Below are 7,820 nucleotides of genomic sequence, written 5' to 3' on the forward strand. Positions count from 1 at the left end.
TTTACTGCATTGTTTTTTTTTCTTTTTCCCACAAATTAGAAAAATATGCCTGGCAGTTTTACTGACAGTTCAATAATACACTTAATTTTTTTTGGAAATCTCAATGATTTTTCTCAGCTTTTTGTTTAATAGATCAGTGCCAAAATAAAACTTGGAGGTAAACAGATTTTTTAATTGAGTCTTTGTGATGTTAAGTATGTTGGAGTTTGGAAATTGTAGAATTGTAAATAATTTTGGTGGTTTATTTTTCTTGGATATTTGGCACTGAGAATGATAACAACAGCTTTTGGTGGGAAGACAAACATCTAGGAAGTTCTTTTTGTAGGCTCGCAACAACATTTGGGGAAGCATTGGAGACATTTGGTGAAAGTTTTAGCCAGAGCTTTATATTTCTCCCAACTGGTCTGAGATGTGAGTTCTTTGATCAGAATTGAGGCCATTGGGCTGCAAACTAATAATTGCAATGTTAACTTGCCAATTTGTATACTTGGGTCTTTTTAAATTTGTATTTTGTGTGTGTGTGTGTGTGTGTGTGTGTGCGTCTCTCTCTCTCTCTCTCTCTCTCTCTCTCTCTCTCTCTCGTGTGTGTGTGTTGGAAGTCAGAAGATAACTTGTGGGCATTCATTCTTTCCTTTCACTATGTTCAATTCCAGGAACTGAACTTAGGTCAGCAAATTCAGGTCATCAGCCTTGAAAACAAGAGTCTTCGCTCCCTGAACCATCTCATAGATCTAAACCTAGGTTTCCTGATAATTGCAGGAGGGTTAGCTGTCCGTAAGTGGGTAGAAGCCTTCACATGAATCATAATAAATTATCAAATTTTCCCTTATTTATTGAAATGCAAAAGGGCCTAATAAGAGGAGATGTTAGACAAACAGATTTTCATTAAATCATCACCATCTATTTAACACTATGTTTGCTGTGTTGTAGCTTGTGTTTCATACACGCTAGAGAAGCACTTTCCTACTCAGCATTGCTCCTGACTTCACACCTCTCCCCACCAACAAGGTCCCCTATGAGTGTTTGTTCATAATTCCAGGCCGTGGCAGCCTAGAGCACTTCAACACTCTCCAGATGGCCTGATAGTGCACTAAAGAAACTGTGCAACTCTTCAAAATACCTTCAAGAGCCCAAGATACAGAATTAGAAACTCAATTCAATGCTACTTTTTAATGTATTGGCTATTTGACAATTTGATTAAAATTTATAAAATTTTGTATAAGGGGATATAAACACTTTTTTTTCCCGGAAAAAAATTAAGGAAATAGGAATCAGTCTTAATGCTGCATTTCCCACTGTGGTAGATTTCAATAAGGATCCTAGCAATATATCTCTTCTTGTTATGGAACTCCACAGGAGAAATGAGACTCTCTTCCCTACCTTTTGTATGTAGGTAAACTGATGATAGAAGGCGCTGTAGCAGATGGTATTGGGTCTCCCACTTAACAGAGCTTGTGGGAGAACTTGCTCTTGTTGCAAGGCACCTACACCAACAGGAAACTCCAGTGTCACGTGACAGTGTCTTGTGTAGACAAGGACCAAGGTAGACCCTCCATAGCCACCACCTCTGCACAGGAACTGTAAACCTGCAGGGGGCTTAAGTACCGCATGTCAAATTATCTGTAGCCCCATGCCACCCAGATGGTACTCCATGGAGTAGAGACATGGTCCTTGGTCCTTGGTAGGCCTGCCCTGAATTGGTTTCTGCACACAATCACTGAGTGGAATGGTCTGTTTTGTAGTAACAGGTAATTATTTTGCCCATTAAAAATATAAAACAATGGAATTTCCTAACCGATCATACATCTGACAAATAACACAGATCTAGTGAGCCTTGAAAATTAACTAAAAATCCATAAGTTTTTTTTTCCTGCATTAAAAGCGTAAAACTATCTCTGAATATTTGGTGGACTTGAAAGTGGGTCTTCGGTCATCTCTTTCTTCTCAGCTATACTAACATACCTTTAATGTCCAGTTTCTTTTAAGAAATACAAGTTTAGACCTAGTGAGACATCATTGTGGTGAGTGAGTGCTGCGGCACCCGGGAACAGCCCGTCTACACTTCCTGATCAACCTACAGGGCTACACTGCCCGGTACCTCCTCTCTCTTCCTATCCCATCCAGCTTACATCCAGATCCCCCCACCCTCTGTTTCTCTCCCCCCTCCCTTCCCTGGTGGCAGAGAGCCTCCCTGCTCTGCCTGCTTGGGCGCTGGGTCCTAACCCCAAGCGTAGGGTAAAGGGGAGCTCGGGGGGGCTTCTTTGTCCCCATAGCCCGCCTGCAGCAAGCAGGGTGGGCCCTTTGTCTGCGAGCGAACCAAGCAGCACGGAGTCTTGATCAGGGCACCTAGTGAGACATCATTGTGGTGAGTGAGTGCTGCGGCACCCGGGAACAGCCCTCCTACACTTCCTGATCAACCTACAGGGCTACACTGCCCGGTACCTCCTCTCTCTTCCTATCCCATCCAGCTTACATCCAGATCCCCCCACCCTCTGTTTCTCTCCCCCCTCCCTTCCCTGGTGGCAGAGAGCCTCCCTGCTCTGCCTGCTTGGGCACTGGGTCCTAACCCCAAGCGTAGGGTAAAGGGGAGCTCGGGGGGGCTTCTTTGTCCCCATAGCCCGCCTGCAGCAAGCAGGGTGGGCCCTTTGTCTGCGAGCGAACCAAGCAGCACGGAGTTTCGATCAGGGCACCTAGTGAGACATCATTGTGGTGAGTGAGTGCTGCGGCACCCGGGAACAGCCCTCCTACACTTCCTGATCAACCTACAGGGCTACACTGCCCGGTACCTCCTCTCTCTTCCTATCCCATCCAGCTTACATCCAGATCCCCCCACCCTCTGTTTCTCTCCCCCCTCCCTTCCCTGGTGGCAGAGAGCCTCCCTGCTCTGCCTGCTTGGGCGCTGGGTCCTAACCCCAATCGTAGGGTAAAGGGGAGCTCGGGGGCTTCTTTGTCCCCATAGCCCACCTGCAGCAAGCAGGGTGGGCCCTTTGTCTGCGAGCGAACCAAGCAGCACGGAGTTTCGATCAGGGCACCTAGTGAGACATCATTGTGGTGAGTGAGTGCTGCGGCACCCGGGAACAGCCCTCCTACACTTCCTGATCAACCTACAGGGCTACACTGCCCGGTACCTCCTCTCTCTTCCTATCCCATCCAGCTTACATCCAGATCCCCCTACCCCCTGTCTCCCTCCATCCCTCCCTTCTTGGGGCAGAGTGCCTCCCTGTTCAGCCTGCCTGGGCGCTGGGACTGAACCCGAAGGTGAGTGCAAAGGGGAAGGTGGTAGCTCCTTTGTCTCCATAACCTGCCTGCAGCAAGCAGGGTGGGCCTTTGTTTGCAAGCTAACCAAGCAGCAAGGAGATCGGAACTGGACTCCAGGAGAAACATCACGGGGGAGTGACATCACTGGGAAGGTACATCAGTTGGCAAGAAGACCTGATCCTGTAAAAGAAGATCCATAGGAGAATATTGGAAGGAAGAGATGGGGAGACGCCAATGCAAGAATTCACCCAACAATCTGAAAAACAACACGAAACCACCAGAAGCCAGCGACCTCACAACAGGAGGACATGAACACCTTAATCATGAAGAAGGAGAAAAAACTGACTTCATGACAGTGATTGACACCCTTAAACAGCATATAAAAAACGCCCTTATAGAAATGGATGAGAAGTATAACAGAAAGTTCGAGGAATTGAGTAAATCAGTGAATGATACCCTAGGAAAGCAAGGAAAAACAATCAAGCAGATAATGGAAACAGTTCATGATTTGAAAAATGAAATGGAGGCAAAGAAGAAAACACAAACAGAGGGCCGGCTGGACATGGAAAATCTAGGTAAACGAATAGAGACTACAGAAACAAGCATAACCAGCAGAATACAAGAGATAGAAGAAAGAATCTCAGAGTCTGAGGATAACATAGAGAAAATAAACGCACTGATCAAAGAAAACAGCAAGTCCAACAAACTCTCATCACAAAACATTCAGGAAATATGGGACACAATAAAAAGACCAAACCTAAGAATAATTGGAGTAGAAGAAGGAGAAGAAGTGCAGCTCAACGGTCCAGAAAATATACTTAACAAAATTATAGAAGAAAACTTTCCCAACCTGAAGAAGGATGTACCTATGAAGGTTCAAGAGGCATACAGAACCCCAAATAGGCTGGATCAAAAAAAAACATCCCCTCACCATATAATAATCAAAACACAAAATATACAGAATAAAGAAAGAATATTAAGAGCCGCAAAGGAAAAAGGCCAACTTACTTATAAAGGTAAACCTATCAGACTTACACCTGACTTCTCTATGGAAACCATGAAAGCCAGAAGGTCCTGGATAGATGTACTGCAAAAACTAAGAGACCATGGATGCAAGCCCAGACTACTATATCCAGCCAAGCTTTCGTTCACCATAAATGGAGAAAACAAAATTTTCCAGGATAAAAACAAATTTAAGCAATACGTAGCCACAAATCCAGCCTTACAGAAAATAATAGAAGGAAAATCACTAACCAAGGAGTCCAACAAAGACCTCAATAACTCAGACATCTAGAGACCCTTCACCAGCGCAACTCAAAGAAGGGAAACACACAAACCCTACTACTTAAAAAGTGACCGGAGTTAACAACCACTGGTCATTAATATCACTTAATGTCAATGGACTCAACTCACCTATAAAAAGGCACAGGCTAAGAGACTGGATACGAAAACAGGATCCAACATTCTGCTGTCTACAAGAAACACACCTCAACCACAAAGACAGGCACCTACTCAGAGTAAAGGGCTGGGAAAAGGCTTATCAAGCAAATGGACCTAAGAAACAAGCAGGTGTGGCCATACTAATTTCTAACAAAGTTGACTTCAAACTTAAATCAATCAAAAGAGATGGAGAGGGACATTTTATACTCATAACAGGAAAAATTCATCAGGAAGAAATCTCAATCCTGAATATCTATGCCCCTAATATAAAAGCACCCACGTATGTAAAAGAAACATTGCTAAAATTCAAGGCAGCCATCAAACCGCACACACTAATAGTAGGAGACTTCAACACTCCTCTTTCACCAATGGACAGGTCAATCAGACAGAAACCTAACAGAGAAATTAGAGAATTAATGGAGGTAATGAAGCAAATGGACTTAACAGACATCTATAGAATATTCCACCCAAATAGGAAAGAACATACCTTTTTCTCTGCAGCTCATGGAACCTTCTCGAAAATTGACCACATACTTGGTAAGAAAGCTAACTTACACAGCTACAAAAAAATATTACTAACCACCTGTGTCTTATCAGACCACCATGGATTAAAGTTAGAATTCAACAACAATGCTACCCCCAGAAAGCCTACAAACTCATGGAAACTGAACAGTCAACTACTGAACCATACCTGGATTAAGGAGGAAATAAAGAAAGAAATTAAAGTCTTCCTTGAATTCAATGAAAATAAAGAAACAACATACTCGAACTTATGGGACACTATGAAAGCAGTCCTGAGAGGAAAGTTCATAGCACTAAGTGCCCACTTAAAGAAAACAGAAAAAGCACATATTGGAGACTTAACAGCCCACCTGAAAGCTCTAGAAAAAAAAGAAGCAGACTCACCTAGGAGGAGTAGAAGACTGGAAATAATCAAACTGAGGGCTGAAATCAACAAAATAGAAACACAAAAAACAATCCAAAGAATCAATGAATCAAGAAGCTGGTTCCTGGAAAAAATCAACAAGATTGACAAACCCCTATCCAAACTAATCAAACGGCAGAGAGAAAATTTGCAAATTAATAAGATCAGAAATGAAAAGGGGGACATAACCACAAACACAGAGGAAATTCAGAGAGTCATTAGATCTTACTACAAAAGCTTGTATGCCACTAAACTGGAAAATGTAAAAGAAATGGACACTTTCTTAGATAAATACGATTTACCAAAATTAAATCAGGACCAGGTGAACAAGCTAAACAGACCTGTCAGTCGCGAAGAACTAGAAGCTGTTATCAAAAACCTCCCTACCAAAAAAAGCCCAGGGCCAGATGGTTTCAATGCGGAATTCTACCAGAACTTCCAAGAAGACCTAATACCTATACTCCTCGATGTATTCCACAATATAGAAACAGAAGGGTCATTACCAAATTCCTTTTATGACGCTACAGTTACTCTGATACCAAAACCACACAAAGACTCAACCAGGAAAGAGAATTACAGGCCGATCTCACTCATGAATATCGACGCAAAAATCCTCAACAAAATACTGGCAAACCGAATCCAAGAACACATCCGAAAAATTATCCATTATGATCAAGTAGGCTTCATTCCTGAGATGCAGGGCTGGTTCAACATACGAAAATCTATCAATGTAATCCAGCATATAAATAAACTGAAAGAAAAAAACCATATGATCATTTCATTAGATGCTGAAAAAGCATTTGACAAAATTCAACATCCATTTATGTTAAAAGTCTTGGAGAGATTAGGGATACAAGGGTCATACCTAAATATAATAAAAGCTATATACAGCAAGCCGACAGCTAACATCAAATTAAATGGAGAGAAACTCAAAGCCATCCCGCTTAACTCAGGAACACGACAAGGCTGCCCACTTTCGCCATACCTCTTCAATATAGTGCTGGAAGTTCTAGCAATAGCAATAAGACAGCATAATGGGATCAAGGGGATTCGAATTGGAAATGAAGAAGTTAAACTTTCGTTATTCGCAGATGATATGATAGTGTACATAAGCGACCCCCAAAATTCCACCAAAGAACTTTTACAGCTGATAAACAGCTTTAGTAATGTGGCAGGATACAAGATCAACTCCAAAAAATCAGTCGCCCTCCTATACTCAAAGGATATGGAAGCAGAGAGGGAAATCAGAGAAGCTTCTCCATTCACGATAGCCACAAACAGCATAAAACATCTTGGGGTAAATCTAACCAAGGAAGTGAAAGATCTATTTGACAAGAACTTTAAGGCATTGAAGAAAGAAATTGAAGAGGATACCAAAAAATGGATGGACATCCCTTGCTCTTGGATTGGGAGGATCAACATAGTAAAAATGGCAATTCTACCAAAGGCAATTTATAGATTCAATGCAATCCCCATCAAGATCCCATCAAAATTCTTCACAGATCTGGAGAGGACAATAATCAACTTTATATGGAAAAACAAAAAACCCAGGATAGCCAAAACAATCCTATACAATAAAGGATCTTCTGGAGGCATTACCATCCCTGACTTCAAACTCTATTACCGAGCTACAGTAATGAAAACAGGGTGGTACTGGCATAAAAACAGAGAAGTCGACCAATGGAATCGTATAGAAGACCCGGACTTTATCCCACAAACCTATGAACACCTCATTTTCGATAAAGGAGCTAAAAGTTTACACTGGAAGAAAGAAAGCATCTTCAACAAATGGTGCTGGCACAACTGGATGTCAACCTGTAGAAGAATGAAAATAGACCCATATCTATCACCGTGCACAAAACTCAAGTCCAAATGGATTAAAGACCTCAATATCAGCCCGAAAACACTGAATCTGATAGAAGAGAAAGTGGGCAATACCCTACAACAGATGGGCACAGGCGATCGCTTCTTAGGTATAACCCCAGAAGCACAGACATTAAGGGCAACATTGAATAAATGGGACCTACTAAAACTGAGAAGCTTCTGTAAAGCAAAGGACACTGTCACTAAGACACAAAGGCAACCTACTGACTGGGAGAAGATCTTCACCAACCCCGCAACAGACAAAGGTCTGATCTCCAAAATATATAGAGAACTCAAGAAACTAGACTTTAAAATGCTAATTAACCCAATTAAA

The sequence above is a fragment of the Microtus pennsylvanicus genome, chromosome 3, assembly GCF_037038515.1.
Source record: "Microtus pennsylvanicus isolate mMicPen1 chromosome 3, mMicPen1.hap1, whole genome shotgun sequence".
Taxonomy (NCBI): Eukaryota; Metazoa; Chordata; class Mammalia; order Rodentia; family Cricetidae; genus Microtus; species Microtus pennsylvanicus.